This window comes from Macrobrachium rosenbergii, chromosome 26 (assembly GCF_040412425.1).
Source record: "Macrobrachium rosenbergii isolate ZJJX-2024 chromosome 26, ASM4041242v1, whole genome shotgun sequence".
Taxonomy (NCBI): Eukaryota; Metazoa; Arthropoda; class Malacostraca; order Decapoda; family Palaemonidae; genus Macrobrachium; species Macrobrachium rosenbergii.
Window position 1 is genome coordinate 50,777,423 of NC_089766.1, and position 18,779 is coordinate 50,796,201.

At 42.6% G+C, this 18,779-nt stretch overlaps 1 long non-coding RNA gene across 2 annotated transcripts in view; it reads right to left on the reverse strand.

Moving 5' to 3' along the window:
* Positions 1 to 268: 268 nt before the first annotated feature.
* The window catches only part of LOC136853196 (uncharacterized), a 71,366-nt gene continuing 52,855 nt past the window's right edge, over positions 269 to 18,779 (reverse strand). The window contains exons 4-6 of one of the 2 annotated variants that reach the window (XR_010857385.1): positions 10,053 to 10,252; positions 3,244 to 3,411; positions 269 to 1,011 (exon numbers count right to left, since the gene is read on the reverse strand). This is a non-coding gene — a long non-coding RNA (uncharacterized lncRNA). Of the gene's footprint in view, positions 1,012 to 3,243; positions 3,412 to 10,052; positions 10,257 to 18,779 lie in introns of both variants that reach the window. The other variant, XR_010857386.1, reaches the window with a different exon arrangement.

Genomic DNA, 18,779 nt, shown 5'->3' on the forward strand with positions numbered 1-18,779 from the left:
ACCATTAACCCGTAAGGGACAGGCTAAATATATATCAAGCACACCCTTCACCAGGCAAACTTTAAAGGTTGGCCACTTTAAGAAAAAAATGAGTAATTAGAAAGAGGAAGATAAGCAAATGCACATGGTATAAGAAAAAACATTCTAAAAATTTTCCCTGTGTGGGGCCTCTTTTACAAGACACTCGTAAAAATATGCTAATTTTACCAAGTCACACGTTTTTTCTAATAATTTATTTTATTTTGTAAAATTATAATTACAGCTCACACAATACCATAACAGATAAGAACTAAAGTCAGTAACAAATTCTGATTATATTCGTTGTAAAATATTTATGAGATTTACCGAGATGGGGAGATGCAGTAACTTTTGGGAGGTATACATATTTTTTCTGATATTTCTCTGAACTTTTCTTTGCAAAATTACAATTGTAGCTGACATGCTATCATAAAAGATAAGAAATAAAACCAACAGCAATCCCTGGGTATATTTATGAGCAAATAAATAAAAAGACGTCATGGGAAAGAGAGGGGCAGTACATTCCCCCATCAAGTCTCAAGGTATACTGATACCCTTCTGTCCTGTGCTGAGCTACTACAGTTGCCCTAAGTCAATGGACCATTGAAGTGCTGTGAACATCTTTCGCGCTAAATTCATCCAAATCATATGGCGCGTGATATTAATACTCGTATGAGTTAGCCCATCTAATACTCAAAACCTGTTATTGATATTCATATGATGATGTCTGTTCATTAAGGGTTAAGGTTCTTGATTAAATGGATCTTTTGTTAATTTTAAATACTGGTATACATATTTTCATTGACTAATTGCTTGGAGTTTTGCTGTGCTGCAGCCACTTGGTTTGGACCTGTGACTACTTCCTTGAAATTGTTATTTACTTGAATTGGCAGCTTCTTTCATTCTTGCAATCAAAGCTTTATCCTGTTGATTAACTCTGAAGATGAAGTTTGTTATACGATGGGTTCCTTTTAGCAGCATTGTAGATTGCACCTGAAAATTTTTTCCTTTATTAATTTTAAGATTTGCTTTGTATTTATCTACAAACATTTACTGTTCAAATCATTTGGAGTTGTAAGCAATCCAATAGGCACCACACACTAAACTGAATTCTCTACACTATTATGATATTCACTAAATATCTAACCTATACTCCTATCATAACTCTTAAAATGAGGTTGATAAATCACTTGGGCACTTTGCAAATCACAACCCAAAGTATCTGCACACTTTTTGAACGCTGTATTAATGTGAGGTTCAGGTGTAATAAGTATTAAGATACCATGGCAATGGTAATTAAAACTGTTAAGTTGGCTCCTTAAACCCCTATCAACACTGACTGACTCAGGTGTCACTGTAATGTTCAATAATCTCTTCACTTTATTTTGTACAGTATTTGGATTAGGTATCATATTAAGTTGAAAGTATCTTGAAAACCCTAACACATTCCCATTTGATACTTGGCAATGATTTACTGGAAAAGTCACTTCCTCTATTATGGTAGCAACACCCAAGCTTTTTCTTGAGCAAGTCTGATTACTATTATGGCTGTTAAATAAAAAAATTCAAATCCTAGACATCCTAGGTTAAGACAGGTAAATAATTTCACCTTTTAACACCTTATATCAACTTTTTTTATTCAAAATATCCAGTGCCACAACAATGTGATTATGAAGAGCTATTATTCATTGCTTCTTATGCTGACTAGATAATAGAGCTAGTATTCACAATCATTTTAACCGGTTTACTATATTGTCAACTCTTCTGCAGTTATTAATCCCACATCAGCAAACTTGAATCACATACAGTACATCAAGCTTTTGAATTAAATGCACATTCCCAAACTTCAAATGTTAACTAAAATTTTTAAGAATCAATTACTGTAATACAAAATAATATGATGCATAATTTATTTACAACTAATTTTCTTGAAACATTTTACAAATAATCTATAACGAAAAATTTGTGGAACTCATAAAAATTGGTTTTCAATCCTAAGTAATTCTTCATGTTTACAAAATTTCACATGCATCAAGAACCAAATGTGAATTTATCATCAACAAGAGAAAAGAGCTTATGTAACCACTTCCTTTGTCAAAACCGAGCAGCGAAAGTTCCTGGGTGGATCTCCTCTTCACAGCCAAAAAGTGGCCAAGAATTGCCAAGGCAATTTTAAGACCAAGGTCTGAGAGATTGAGGAGTCAGTTGGAGGAGATGGGGGAAATGCTATATAAAAACAAATTTCTTCATCCCTCTCCCTCTATAGTATTTACAGAAGTATTCTATGTGATGCATTCAGCAAAAAAAGCTCTGGCATGAAGCTTCAACCTAGCAATAAGGCATTCCTTAATTAAATTACACTTTTAAATATTTAGGTTCAACACAACCTTTAATGGTTTGACAATAGTGAGAAATATTTGAAATGGCTTCCAAACTTTCATCGAGCAAGTACAATACTGTACAGGCAGTCCCCGGTTTACGACGGTTCCGGCTTACGACGTTCCGAGGTTACGACGCTTTTCAAATATATTCATCAGAAATTATTTCCTGGCTTACGACGCATGTTCCAGGGTTACGACACGTCGTACGCCGATCCGACGGAAGAAATTTGGCCCCAAAACGGCAGAAAAATCATAATTTGAAGGTTTTTTTTATGTAAAACTCAATAATAATGCAGTTTACGTCGTTTTCAATGCACCCAGAGCATTAAAAGTAAGGTTTTCTTATGATTTTTGACGATTTTCGACAATTTTCCGGTTTACTGACGATTTTCGGGTTACGACGGGCGAATAAGAACAGAACCCCGTCGTAAACCGGGGACCGCTTTGTATATAGTTTGCATCCTATCATATTTTGTAGAAATTTTTATAATGTGTAGTTTTTTCACACTACAATCAACATACAATTACTGTACACACTTTTCAAGTGAAAGGAAACAAAAACAATTTACCTGTTAATTGCTGACAAAACTATAACAAATGAATGCCTAGTTGCTGTTGCTATACTGAGGTCAATGTTGGGCCAAATGCTCAAATCAAACCCTCTTCTACTGAAGATTCTAAAATAATCCTAACCTTCCAAAAATAGAAGAGTATCAGCGATCCTGGGTTGGATGGGTTCAAGCACACTTAAGTCCCAGAATAACAAAGTTTAGCCATCCATTACCACATGCAATGTTCATCCAGTTCTATGACCGAACCTTGAAATAGAGAAATTCCAACATACCAATTTCATAGCTCACAACAAAATTCCTTGCCTGAAAGGCTCCAACACAAAGGGACTCCATCATATATAGCCCCAAGCATATCAACTCCCAGCTCTACATTCTCTGTATAATGTGGTCTTCCAGTTCTGCTGCTGAACCTCTTACAGTAAAAGTCCATCTTACAAATTCTGAAACAGATAAAACTGAGTGAAGAGTTGTATTCCATGAACTAGCCATCATTATATACAAAATGATAAGATTCCACAGCACTGGCAACAACAATGCCAAAATATGGTATTTTCATTATAAAATAAGTTTTTAAATATACTTACCTGGTAGTTACATATATATAGCTTTATCCCGCCGATTCGTCGCGCGCACGGCAGAAATTCAAAATTCGCGGCAATCGCCGATAGATGGTCAGGTGGCCATACCTGAGCGCCCTCTACCAGGTAATTAGAACCATTCCCAATTGTCCTCAGAAATTCCATGCCCCTGTTCTCAGAGGGGAGGAGGGAGGGACCTTTTATATATGTAACTACCAGGTAAGTATATTTAAAAACTTATTTTATAATGAAAATACCATTTTTAAATATCTAACTTCCCTGGTAGTTACATATATATAGCTGATTGACACCATTGGTGGTGGGTTAGAGAACCAAAACACCGTTGGGAATTCGTATAATTACTAAACACTAAATATTAGCTGTAAACATACTCTGGTTCTTACCTGATAAGGAAGCTGGCTTCATAATTATCCTGCCTCATTCGCCTGCATTCCTTGAGAGACCCAGCGACCCATCCAGGGGCTGTACAAAGTCTCTATGGGGCTGTCACACGGTCCTCAACCTTAACATGACTAGACCACCACCCTTGCTATCCTGGCATAGCCATGGACAAAGAGCTGACCACCTGACCCACTAAAATCACTAAATAACACACTCCATAAAACCTAACTTAGACTTGCAACCCCAGACTGTGGAAGGTTGCAACAACCTTCACAGACAACCTGTGAGTTCAAATCAAGAAAAAGGCAAAGGGTATAATACAAAAAAAAAAAGGTTATAGGGTAGAGGCAGTAGTACCCTCTCCAACTATGGCGCTGGAGGCAATGTACGGACCCAGGGAACAGCAATCCTCATATTGGGTCTGTACTTCTTTCAGGTAACAATCTGCGAAGATAGATTTGCTTTGCCAAAAGTCGCTTCCAAAATCGATTTCATAGACCTGTTGTGTCTATAAGCCATCGAAGTTGCCACAGCTCTTACCTCGTGCGCTTTGACTTTGAGGATTGAAAGCTTTTCTCGTCACATTCTTGGTGAGCTTCCCTTATTAAGTCCTTGATAAAGAACGCCAGTGCATTCTTTGATAAGGGTAACGAAGGTTTCTTCACTGAGCACCAGAGGTGATCTGTCTGACCTCTCATGTTTCTGGTCCTTTGTAGATAAAATTTTAGGGCCCTAACTGGACAAAGGCCTCTCTCTTTTCCTGTCCTACTAAATGAGACAGCCCTGGTATGGAAAAAGATCTGGGCCATGGTTGAGAAGGGTTCGTTTTTAGCGAGAAAACCAAGTTGAAGTGAGCAGACTGCATTTTCCCCATTGAAGCCTGCTTTCTTGCTAAAGGCTTGTAGTTCTCCTACCCTCTTGGCTGTAGCCAAAGCGACCAGGAAAAGGGTCTTCTTAGTGAGATCCTTCCATGAAGCCTTGTCGAGAGGTTCAAACCTATTCGAGGTTAAAAATTTTGGGACTACGTCCAAATTCCAAGAGGGGTCCGGGTTGTCCTTCCTCTTAACTGTCTCAAAGGACCTTATGAGATCCGTGAGGTCCTTGTCTCCCGACACGTCAATATTTCTGTGACGGAAGACGGAAGCAAGCATGCTGCGGTATCCCTTGATGGTAGATACTGCTAGGTTTCCTTTTGGTTTTCAAATGCAGAAGAAAATCTGCCAGTTGAGTTAGAGAGGTACTGGAAGAGGAAATGTTGTTTTTCCTGCACCATTCCCTGAATACGTCCCACTTTGATTGGTACACCTTGAGTGTGGACGTTCTCCTCGCTCTCGCGATGGCTCTTGCAGCTTCCCTTGAAAACCCTTCGCTCTTGCCAGTTTTTCGATAGTCGAAAGGCAGTTAGGTTGAGAGCGAGGAGATTTTGATGGTATCTCTCTATATGTGGCTGTCTGAGTAGATCGTTCCGACAAGGTAACGATCTGGGGTGTCTACTAGCCACTCCATCACCTCCGTGATCCATGGTCTCATGGGCCAAAATGGAGCTATCAGGGTCATGCGGGCATCGTTCGACTCTCTGAACTTCTTCATGACTCTGTCTAGGGTCTTGAATGGAGGAAAAGCGTACATGTCTAGTCCCTCCCAATTCATGAGGAAGGCGTCCACCGCCACTGCTTCCTGGTCTGGGACTGGAGAGCAGTAGACTGGTAACCTCTTCGTTCTCTGTGTCGCAAAGAGGTCTATTGACGGTTCTCCCCACAGATTCCAAAGCCTGTTGCACACATCGTGATGTAAGGTCCATTCTGTCGTGAGAACCTGTCTTCCTCTGCTGAGAAGATCCGCTGACGTTCTTCTCTCCCTCTATGAAGCGGGTGATCAGAGTTAAGTTGTTCGTTTCTGCCCACAGCAGGAGATCTTTGGCTGCCTCGTAAAGCGGAAAACGAACGAGTGCCACCCTGTTTCCTGATGTAGGCCAACGCTGTGGTGTTGTCTGCGTTGACCTGTACAATCTTGTTCTGGACCTTCTCCTGAAAGTGGACTAGTGCAAGATGAATGGCCACCAGTTCCTTGACATTTATATGCCATTTCTTCTGATGGTTTTCCCATAGACCTGAGATCTCGCCCTTCCCCAGCGTTGCACCCCATCCCATGTCCGATCGTCTGAATACAACACTAGGTCGGGGTTCTTTTGTTGAAGTTCGAGGCCTAATTGAAGTTTTTGGGGTCGTTCCACCAACTCAAATGTTTTTTGATTCCCAGAGGATCGGAATCCACGTCTCCAGATCTTGGCCTCTTTTCCAATAGCTTGACAGATGGAACTGAAGTGGACGTAGATGTAGTCTTCCCAGGAGACGAATTGTTCGATCGAGGAGAGGGTCCCCAGCAGACTCATCCACTCCCTCGCCGAACAGGTCCATCTCCCTAGAAAGAGCTTCACCTTTTCTAAGCAATCTAGAATGCGTTTCGGGGCTGGAAAAGCCCGAAAAACCACTGACTGAATCCTCATCCCCAGGTAGATGATGTCCTGTGAAGGCGTTAGCTGCGATTTGGCTAGATTTACTACCAGACCTAATTGTTGCGTCAAATTCATTGTAACTTGTAGATCCTCCAGACACTTTGCTTTGCGATCTGGCTCTGATTAGCCAATCGTCCAGGTACATCGAAATCCGTATCCCTTTTAGATGTAACCAGTGAGCTACGTTCGATGCCACTCGAGAGAAAACGTAAGGAGCCGTGCTTAGTCCAAAACAAAGTGCTCTGAACTGATAGGTTGTCCCGAGATGCACAAACCTCAGATATTTTCTGTAGTTCGGGTGAATTGGTACGTGAAAATACGCGTCCTGTAGGTCTATTGAAACCATCCAGTCTTCCTGTTTGGTGCCTGCTAGGACTGACGCAGATGTCTCCATGGCAAACTTGACTTTGCTTACGTACTTGTTCAGTGGACTTACGTCCAGAACTGGTCTCCAACCCCCCGAGCTCTTGGGTACCAGAAAAAGTCTGTTGTAAAAACCCTCTGATGAGAGGTCCTTTACCTCTTCTATTGCTGCTTTTGATAGCATCTGGGTCACCTGTTCTTGAAGAGCTGCTGCTTTGCTCCCCGAGTAAGTAGCTGTCAACTCTAACGGTTCTTGTGAAAGAGGGGGCTTCCTTAGGAAGGGAATCTTGTATCCTTCCTTCAAAACTTCTGACTGTCCAAACGTCTGCTCCCCTTTGGCTCCCTCTTGCCAAAAGTGGGATAACCTGGCTCCCACTTGTGTCTGGAGGTTGTTGTGATCATTTCTTGGATTTGGGTTGCTGTTTGGGGTTCTTACGAAGTTGTCCTCCAGCAGCCATTCTCTGACTTCCTCTCGAAAGGGCTCTCCCCACGAAAGGGCTGACGCGTAGGAGGAGCTTCCTTGTCCTTCCTGGCTAAAAAGTTTGCCGAAAGAACTTTCCTAGCAGTCCTTGTGATCAGATCTTGCGTTGATTGTTGCGCAAGGGCTGCTGATAAGTCCTTAACCAGCTCTGAAGGGAAGAGCTGTTTAGATAAGGGAGCATACAACAGTTCAGATTTCTGAGCTAAAGTCACCCAGACGACACGAATGAACACAACATAGCTCGTTTCTTGATAACACCTGCTGTGAAAAGGGCAGAAAGTTCGACCGACCCGTCCCTCACAGCTTTATCGAGACAGGCAATAAGGTGCATTTGCGTGTCATTCTTCTGATCTGAAACTTCTGCAAGAGCTGCAAGAGTCCAGTCCATCAAGCTGAAGACTTCAATAGTTCTGAAGACGCCTTTCAGCAAATGATCCAACTCCGAAGTGGACCACAGAACCTTGGCTTTAGTCATGGCTGTTCTCCGTGAAGAGTCAACGAGTCTGGAGAAGTCCCCTTGGGAGGAGGCAGGAACTCCCAAACCGAGAGCTTCCCCAGTCTCGTACCACACGCTGGATCTAGAAGCCAATCTTGTCGGGGAAAGGAAAAGTTGTCTTTCCTTGTTCCTTCTTCTTCAAAATCCAATCATTCAGTGTCGAAAAGGCTCTCTTCACTGATTTGGCCAACACTGTCTTCTTGAATGAGGAAGACTTCTGGGGTCTACCCATCAAATATTGCGAGGAGGACTCGAGGTACGGCCTGATGAAAATCGTTAGGAAATAAGTCCGCCAAAAGAGTAAGAAGTCTTTTCAGATCAGCGGCATGAAGAGTTTCTTGAGTTTCCTCTTCCGAGATCTCTTCCAAAGGATCCGCTATTTCCGATGTCGAACGAGAGGGGGAAACGTGTGAATCGTGCTGCTTGCGCAAGGCCACGCATGCGTCCAACTTGCTGTGAGGAGCCGGCGATCCTTGTTCCTCCCCGTCACTCGTGCGGCTTGTTGCGGGAAGCGTCTATGAGCGCTGCAACTCCGCGAGTTTGCGCCTTGCTGGCTGTTAGCGTCTTGTTGTTCTGATTCTTGCCTTACCTCTTCTTGGGTCTGTTGACGTCCTTAGATTCCTTCTTGTGTGTTTCTTCTCTTAGTCCTTGCGACTTGTAAGAGTCAAAAGAGACGCAAGGGACTGCTGGACTTCCGACAAGAACTTTACTTGAGGTGCCACTTGCTGCTGGGAAACAACTGGAGATGGCACTGCACAGCTTCCACAACTTCGGAGACTCTAGCTGGGATCTTTTGATGAAGAGGTGGTGACGCAGCTTGGCTGACACGTCCCATTCTGGGGGCGGGGAGAAGCGTGAACTGAAGTCATGTATACGTCTTCTTCCTCCGACGAGCTATGCATCTTACGCCTCTGTTTAGGCGCAGAAACGCCGTCTTCTTCCGACAGGAATCTCTCTGGAGAGCTCCATTTGCTGCAAGAGGGTTGTTGGAGCGGGAAGGGGGACCTGCGTCTCTTGATAGGTCAGACTCTTGTGATTGACGCCAACCACGTCTGGGTCTTGCGTCATCCGAGGAAGACGAACACGTCCTCATCTTGCCTTTCCTGCGGCGAGGGGAGCGCCCTGGGATGCGCCAACAGGATCGCCGAGGGGACGTCCGCTCGTTGTTCAACGCCTCTCACCTCCCTTAGCCTGTCGATGTTCCTTCTCCCAGGGTTGGGGAGCATGGAAGAGGTCTAGGGCTAGGAGCGTGACAGACACGAACGGACGCACCCTCCACTGCACTAACACTGTCACCGAACTTTTGTTGCAAACTATGCACTGCCCCCACATCACTTCCCTATCCGAAGAAAGGGATTGTACAGAAACTCCTATGGCCGAAATAGCAGCCATTATATCCTTTAAAGACGGATTACTTACTCCCGACTCCGCAGGAGGATCGGGTACTATAGCCTTAGGGTTAGGATCAGGAATATTAGTATCAGACAAGTTAGAAAGGACTTGACTATCAGAAGACCTAGCTGAAAGGACACTGGAAGATCTAGCTCTCCTAATTCTGTCCTTTTCCAATCGCCTCACATAGCGATCATACTCTCTCCACTCTTTATCGGACAAACTTTCACACTCCTTGCATCTATCATCAAGTGCACACACATGATCTCTGCATTTCTTACAAACTGTGTGGGGATCAAGAGCAGCCTTGGGAAGCCGGTTCTTGCATCCCCTAACACACATTCTAACAACAGGGTCAGCCATCTTGAAAAGCAAGTACAAAGAACAATTGTAACAGTCAGAAACCGAACAGATAGGCTAACAATGAGAAACGAAAATCCAGGAAGATCCAAAATCAGCGAAAGCCATCAACGAAAACCAAACAAGTAATGGGTACTTCACCAATTGTAGTAAAGCAAACCAAAGTAGAGCGAATTTCCAACGTGTTGATAGAACGACGGCAGGAATTTCTGAGGACAATTGGGAATGGTTCTAATTACCTGGTAGAGGGCGCCAGGTATGGCCACCTGACCATCTATCGGCATTGCCGCGAATTTTGAATTTCTGCCATGCGCGATTTAATCGGCGGATAAAGCTATATATGTAACTACCAGGAAGTTAGATATTTAAAAACAGAAATTAAATAGAAATTAAACACAATTCTTGAGTTTTGGGTGCTATCGAAGTCCATAAAAAGGTTAAGGCCTTATTTCAGATTTTCAATTGACTTTCTCTGTAGCAATACCATAAATTACCTTGTGTTAATTCTAGCCTTTCACAAATCTTCAAGTTTTTTCCCTCGTGAGTAATGTTAAATATTCCATGGGGTTTATTATCTTGAAAGCTTACTTCAGCAGCTGAAGTGGTTCCTGATAGTGTTGATTTGATAAGTTGGGTCTGATTATCTGGCACTGGAAACATTTGGTTATACAGTACACTGGTGAGACTGGAGTTCCTGTCTGAGAAAAAATAAAATCTTTTAGTTCACATGTAAGAAAATAAACCTAAAAAGTTCACTAATGCCATGAATATAATTATGGCCCCCAAAATGAATGTAAAATCAGGAACCTATACTCAAAAGATATCTAAGCTGGTGATCATAACACTACGAGCAGTTTGAAAAAAAAATTATCCAGTAATTACAATGTACTCATTCAAATACTAACTGTACTGTGTGGTTTTCCATCAGTCATTTGGCCTATATATCTCAAAATTTTCAAGGTGATAAATCTTCAGAGATAAACACAAGGGATTCTAACCTGTTAATATACTATCTCCAATAGTGGTCTGTTAAGTTTTAATCTTGGATATTTAACCTGCTACAAGACAACAGCTCAACTCAGAATAAAACTGACTTAACCACATTAACACCTCAACTTGACAAGGCACTTTGGGGGTCTGGCCATTAAGTAACAAAGACCCTATACTATAGTCTGCACTTGAAGTTTTTCTAGATATCTTATATTTAACAGCAATTACTGTACACAGTACCTAACCTAAATTAACCTGTACTTTACACCTAATAATCAATTCAAGAGATATACTGTACAGTATTAACAAATTTATAAAATCAAAAATGGTGGCATAGGAAGAAATATGACAAATTCAACAATAATTTGTATTTTTCCCAACATACAAACCCACAACATCATGCGATAGGAGGATCCTTAGGCACGCATGCACGGACAGCTATGGTAGACTGGCTTTTAGAGAGTATCACTAGCTCTAAAAGAGGCCCCAGGACCAGCATCCCCAATTTGTGAATAGGCGGAGGGAACTGTGATATTTCCCTTAGATGCATGAGAGAGAGATCGGAAAGGAGGAGGCATGAGGTGGGAAATTGAAAACTCACATGATGTTGCGGGTTTGTATGTTAGGAAAAATACAAACTATTGTTGAATTTGTCATTTGTTCCGACACTGACACAAACACCTCAACATCACGTGATAGGAGACTCATAAAGAGGAGAGAGGAAGATCTCTCTATAAACAAGCAAGGCAATTAAAAGTAACCATGGGAGCTCTGCATTCAAACAGAGCCAGATGGTCCTATCCCATGAACATCACATGTCGGACCCAGGTGAAGTTACAGAGAAGAGACTCTCGACAAATGCGAACAGAGCTAAAAGATTATATCTTTAACACCAATTGTTGAGCTGCCACCACCGGGCCTAAGAAGAAAGTGTCCAGTGACTATGTGTGAAATCTTTCAAATAAAGAGACGTAAAGGTGGTTTGTCTGTTCCAAACTCCAGTGCAGAGGATCTGTCCCACAGCATAGTTCCTCTTAAAGGCAACTGATGGGCCAACACTCCTGATGTCATGGGCCTTAAAGTGTGTTGGCACGGTGGATACATCACGTTATTACTGTACCTCCCTCACGCAAATGGAGATCATGTTTTTGGAAATCTTTTTAATAAAACCTGTGCTGGCAAAAAGTCTACATTGTGCTGGTCTGAGGTAGGCCACATGCTTTAGGTAAGCTTTCACTGTGTGTATGGGGCAAAGCAACATTTCTTCCTGATTGTTATCCACAATGTCCTTAAGAGACAGAATGAAGAAGCCGTCAAATCTTGGGTCATGGGACGATGGGTTCTGGGTCTTTGCGATGAAGTCGGGCAGAAAATTGAAAGCCATTTGCGTCCATCCATGGGTGTGGGTTACACTGTAAGAAAGTGCATGAATCTCACCCACGCTTTTAGCAGACGCTAACGCTAAAAGAAACACTGTTTTCAATGTTAAGTCCCTGTCTGAAGAAGTTCTGATTGGTTCATAAAGGGACGTGGTCAAGGAAGATAAAACTTTTGTTATATCCCAATCAGGAGGTTCCAAATTTCAAGGAGAACAACTTTTCTCAAAGTTTTTTATCATATCCAAGATCTCCCAAGATGATGCCAAATTAATATCTCTAGCTTTAAAAACTTTGGAGAGGACCGATCTATACCCTTTCACAAACGAGATGGAGAGGTTTTTCTCGTTCCTCAGAAGGAGAAGGAAATCTGCTACACTTCTTACCATTGTTTTGAGGGGATGTAGATCCCTCTTACTGCATCAATCCAAGAAGACTGACAATTTTCCTTCGTATAGCTTGAGGGAGGATTCGCTAATCGAGCTGGCAGTGACTTCTGCAACCTTTCTAGAAAAGCCTTTCTCTCTGAGGAGTTGCTCAATAGTCTCCAGCATGAAGTTGAAGTGATTCTACTGACTGATGTATCCTGCTTGTTCTTGTTTTAGTAGATCTGGCATTATGGGACGACGTCTTGGAATGTCTATGAGATGCAGGAGATCCGCATACCATTCTGCTTGAGGTCGCATTGAGGCTACCAATGTCATTCAGAGACCCTGAGAAACAAAGCACATGTTGATCACCCTCCTGATTTGGCTGAAAGGAGGGAATACGTAAATGTCCAGGTTGTTCCGCTGGTGTTGGAACGCATCTTACATGATGGAGTTTTTTCTGGAACTGGAGAGCAGTATACGGGTAACTTGTGGTTCCTCGAAGTTGCGAACAGATCCACTGTGGGGCCCGGCCACAAGCTGAGGAGTCTGTTCAACACTACTGGCTGAAGCAAGGACCACTCCATCCCCAATGTCTGTCCTGATCTGCTTAAGGTGTCTGCTACAATGTTCTTCTTCCCTGGGATGTATCTGGCAGTTAGCATCAGGCCCTTGAGTTCTAACCATAAGTGCACCTTGAAAGCTAGTTGGTTTAAGGAGCAAGAAATTGTGGTGGAATTCAAAACACAAAAAAAAAAACAACACACAACACCCTGATCCTCGGTTGCTGGGAGATGGATTAGCCTAAGGCCGCCATAACAACCACAACCGCAAACAACCACAAACACAACAAAGAAATACAAAAAAAAGGAAACAGAACACACACACAATAAAACAGCACACCAACAAGAAAAACCAACAACTCCCGGAAAAGCATACGAAAACTGTCCAACACGAAAACCACTGACCGGCACTAGCTCTGACTAAAGACTCTCAACAACCAAAAAAACCCTCCTCCACATTCTCACAGACAGACAGCGCCGTAAACAGCCTCCAACGAACGACCCTTATTCCTCTTCCAACAACCAAAACACTCACTAACGACAATTACACTCGCTCTCTCTCTCTCTCTCACAAAACGTTGGGAAATGCTAAATAAAAATCCATTCATCCGTCTATAGTTCTCCCCGCTTTTAGCATTTCCCAACCAATACTTTTCACAATACATTCAAATTGCCTTACGCAACACCAACGGATGCTCACTAGCAGGTCCTCTAGAACATAACTAAGCCCACTGGGACCAACTTCCAATACTTCATATGGACCCTCAAATTTTTCACGCACTTTATTTACATTCAACCGCCCTTTCTCGATTACTTCTTTCAACACTTTCTCGCCCACCTTGTAACTTTCAAACCTTTCATGCACCTTCTTCCATACCTCCCTATCATTCTCAGATATACCCAATCTCGGTCTCACTATCTTTTCAAAATTTAACACACATTTACACGGAGACATACCAATACCCTTATGCACGGTGGCGTTGTATACCCACAACGCTCGCCCAACATTTACATCCCAATCATTATCACATTCACTCATCATACATAATATCTCCGTCAACGTTCTCACCGTTCGTTCCGCCAATCCATTCGCACTGGGCATATACGGCGTAGAGTACACATGCTCTATGCCCCAATCATGCAACATTTGCTCAAACTACCATCCAACAAATTCAGGCCCATTGTCACTCAACATTTGCGTCGGCTTGCACACACACATTGGCAATATCACTTGACCCACCATTCTCGCTACAGTCTCACTCTTTTTGTTCCGAATCGCTACTGCATATGCAAACTTACTCAAATGATCTACCATTACAACCATTCCCACATGTCCTCTAGCAGTCACAGGCAACGACACACAATCAGTCACAACCATCTCAAATAACTCTTTCATCTGCAATCGCAACACAGGTGGATTCACATGCACACTTTGATACTTACCCTTCTGACAGTCCGCACGTAATCGCTACATCGGCTCAAATTTGATTCAATCCAGGCACATACAATCTCTCTCTCATACATTCCCATAATTTATTTTTCCCAGATGCCCATACCTATCATGCACTAATAAACACATAACCACGGCTGCATCTTCCGAAAACACTGGCACATACACTTCCCCCATCCCACATTCCTTCCTGATGCAAAAAAATAAACTATACCTTTACATACAACAAATCTCTTAGCACTTCGCTTATACACTTCTAAGTCATACGGCCAACTTCCTACTCTTACACCCTCTAACACACACTCTCTTAACATACTTATTCTCATGCACTGATTTTGCATCTGCTTAATTTCCTCTTCACTCAACAAATCATTTTCACTCCTTGCAATATCTACCATACCTACAAAACTAGTTTTAGACACATCCCCTCCTTTAACCGTCGTTATTTCCCTGCCGCCCTTTCCTAAAATTCCCCTCCCGACATCCACACTTATCCCGCATTTTTTCAAAAACTTACATCCCAATAAAATATCATATTTATCATTCGTACTCTCAATCACACAAAAATCACTTTCTTCCATCATTACACCCCCAATTTCTAAAGGTTCACACACTCTTCCAACCACTGCTACCCCTAAATTTCCAATCCCTCTTACTTCCCCCTGACAATTCCTAATTTCACACGTATTCCTCAATTTCTCACATCCATTCTTAAATATGACATTCATACTACACCCGGTATCTATTAACGCAATCAATCTTACTCCCTTACAACACACTTGCATACTCATGCACTCGTCAGTCTTTCCAGCAAAGCCTCCCTCATGCAACAACCCCTCACGTACATGCATCACACGCACCGCTTGCATCCTAGAGGATCCACCCATTTGAACCCCTTCACACTCAGTTTCCCAAATTCGCTGTCACAGTCACCCTCTTTCGTCTACATACACTTGATACATGCCCTTCCATTCCACATTCGACACACTTCGCTCTCGGTTCTGAACACATTCTCGCATAATGCCCATTCTTACCACATATTACATTCACTGGTACCCCTACGACCATTAGCAATATGACCCACCTGTCCGCACCTGTAGCATTTAACCCCTATCTTTCGTACACTCACTTACCAAATGTCCTGATTGCCCACACCCGAAACACGCTCCTAAAGCCCACCTACACTCATTCTTTGTATGTCCTTCCTTTCCAAATCTAAAACACTTCGCTCGACTTCCACTCACCGACCTTCCCTTTGTACACTACTATCCCTAACCCGTCCAACCCGTTGTTCCCTTACAAACCCACCATTCATCCTCACTGGTACCTCCACATTACTTGCTCTTACACTCCTATCTATTACACTATCTGCCATTCTCATTGGGCCCCTCAACACTACATCCCTAAAGCTTCCAAACTCTGGCACTCTCTCATCTACCCGAGCCTTTACACTCACACTTCTGCTCTCTTTTATAACCCTGTCAAGCTCATAATCTTCTACAATTTCCAAAATTTCTCCCCAAGTCAACCTTTCACTTGTCCATCTTTTCTTCTCCTTCCGCTTCAAGTTCACAAATTCTCTCACTCCATCTGGCACTGTCTCTAACAACTTTCGTACTAACTCCTTACATTCATCTATCCCATCATCCACAAACTTCTTCCTCGCATATGTCTCCAGCCTACAAGCATACAGTGACAAGGTTTCCCAGCTTTCATTCTTGTCTCATCAAATCCATTCTTCCTCTTATACTTAACACTGCTTTCATACGCCCGCTTGCTCAACTAGTCTAGCTTTCACCATGTCATACTCAACATCTCCCACACTCATAATAACCCTATACATATCAAGCAAAAACCCAGTCAAATATTCTCCTAATTCTCGTGCCCACACTCTCTTACTCTCCCCATATTTATCCTGACAAAACCTTTCATACTCCCTAAAGAAATCATGCACATCCCTACTTCTATACTCATTATACCTTTCACACCGGGGTACCTCCCTCACATACATAGCCTTTCTCACTTCTTTCTCACTTTCACTCTCACTTTCGCTACTTTCACTCTGTCCTTTCACACCCTCTTCAGAATACAAAGAGTCCACTTCCGCACTTACATTCATCTTACTCATTACACTCTTCTTCCCCTTCTTTTTATCCACTTTTATCCATTCACCTCCATCCACCTCACTATCACTACTATTTTTACCCTCTCCCTTCTTTCCTGCCTTTCCCACTTCCTTATCCTTTTTTACCAGTTTCCTTTCCTTTTCCCTTCTTCCTTTTTCTTCCCCTGACTTATCCTTATTTTCCCTCTGTTCCTTCCCTTGCTTTTCATTCCCTTTTCCTTACCCTGCCTTTCATTCTCTTGTTTCTCACTTCCTATTCCAACATCACTTTCATCACTCACGCTTCCACTCACTTCTTCCTCCTTTTCTTTCTCTCTTGCCCCTTCACACGTTCCAGAGAACCTGCCTCCAACAGCCCCTTCTCCAAAAACACCCTTGAACATACCTTTCACCATTTCTTCCACACCTTTCATCATTCCCTCCAACTTTTTATCCATCCTCTCTTCTGACTCTTTCATCTCCCCTTTCATTTCCTCTTTCGCTCCTTTTACTAATGATCCCATCTCTTCCAACTGAAGCCTTAATTTCTCATTCTCACTCTTTAACCATGCATTCTCCTCTCTTAACAGCTGCAACTCCTCTCTCAACCTCACCAGTTCCTCTTCCATCCTTTCCTCCAGTCACACTACCCGCCACCAATCTTAATTGCAACTGCCCCACGTTGGGCGCCAAATATAATGTGGCGGAATTCAAAACACAAAAAAAAAACAACACACAACACTCACCCTGATCCTCGGTTGCTGGGAGATGGATTAGCCTAAGGCCGCCATAACAACCACAACCGCAAACAACCACAAACACAACAAAGAAATACAAAAAAAAGGAAACAGAACACACACACAATAAAACAGCACACCAACAAGAAAAACCAACAACTCCTGGAAAAGCATACGAAAACTGTCCAACATTTAAAACCACTGACCGGCACTAGCTCTGACTAAAGACTCTCAACAACCAAAAACCTCCTTCACATTCTCACAGACAGACAGCGCCGTAAACAGCCTCCAACGAACGACCCTTATTCCTCTTCCAACAACCAAAACACTCACTAACGACAATTACACTCGCTCTCTCTCTCTCTCTCTCTCTCACAAAACGTTGGGAAATGCTAAATAAAAATCCATTCATCCCTCTATAAAATCATCCCCCCGTCTGTTCAACTAGGGGACAACCAAAGTGTTGTCGCTCATCAAAACTGTTGACTTCCCTTTCAGGTCTTGGAAGTACTGCAGAGCTAACCAGGCTGCCTTCATCTCCAGCACATTTATGTGTTCCATCTTCCTCCAAGTCCCTGAAACGCACTTTTCATTTAGGTGTGCTCCCAACCTGTCCTGGATGCGTCCAAGAACACTAGCATCTCTGGAGCTAACTGGCCAAATTTCATTCCTTGGCGATAATTCTTTGGATTTCTCCACCACTGTAATCTCTTCTGTTTTCTTTTGTTACTGCAATCACTTCTTCTGCATTCTCTTGATTTTGGCTGTCTTCTTTCAACTTCCATTGTAGGAAATGTATCTGAGCTCTGCCTCTTAGAATCAGTTTCTCCAGGGACACTAGGTGCCTAATTAGAATCTGCCAGTTCTTCATTGGTTGTATGAGCTTGGAGAGGAACCTCAAAATTTCTAAAAACTTCTCCAACCTTTGTTGTGATGGGAAAGCCTTCAAAATCTGGGTATCTATCATCATTCCCAGTACTTGATTCTCTGTGTTGGAACTAAATCAAAATTCTTGATGTTTATGAGAATCTCCAGAGTCCTACACATCCTTAAAATCAAGTCTCTGTCCTTCTCGGCCTAGGCTGCCATGGAGAAAGAACGAGCCAATTGTCCAGATACCTGCAGAGACGGATGCCTCTCTTGTGGGCCCATGCTGAAACTAGTTGAAAAATTTTGGGAAGACTTAGGGGCTGTCACTAACCTGAAGCAGAGGGCCCTGTATTGATAAGTTTCTTTCTTGAGACAAATCGAAGGTATTTCCTGGAGGAAGGATGAATCAGAATTTGTAAATATGCATCCTGTAGGTCCAGAGATATCATAAAGTCTCCCTGCCTGATTGCTGCCAAAACAGACTTCAGTGTTTCCATCTTAAATGGGGTGACCTGGAGAAAGTTATTCAGTGATGATACATCTATTACTGGTCTCCAACCCCCTGATGCTTTCTGTACATGGAAAAGGCGGCTGTAAAACCTGGTGACAGTGTCTTCACTATTTCTGCAGCCCCCTTGTCCAATATATTCCGAATCTCTTGCTGTAGGGCCTTTTGCTTGGGGGAGGTTTTCCTGTAGGAGGAAAACTCTATAGGAAAGGGTGACAAAAGTGGTCTTTGATGGAAGGGAAGAACATACCCTTT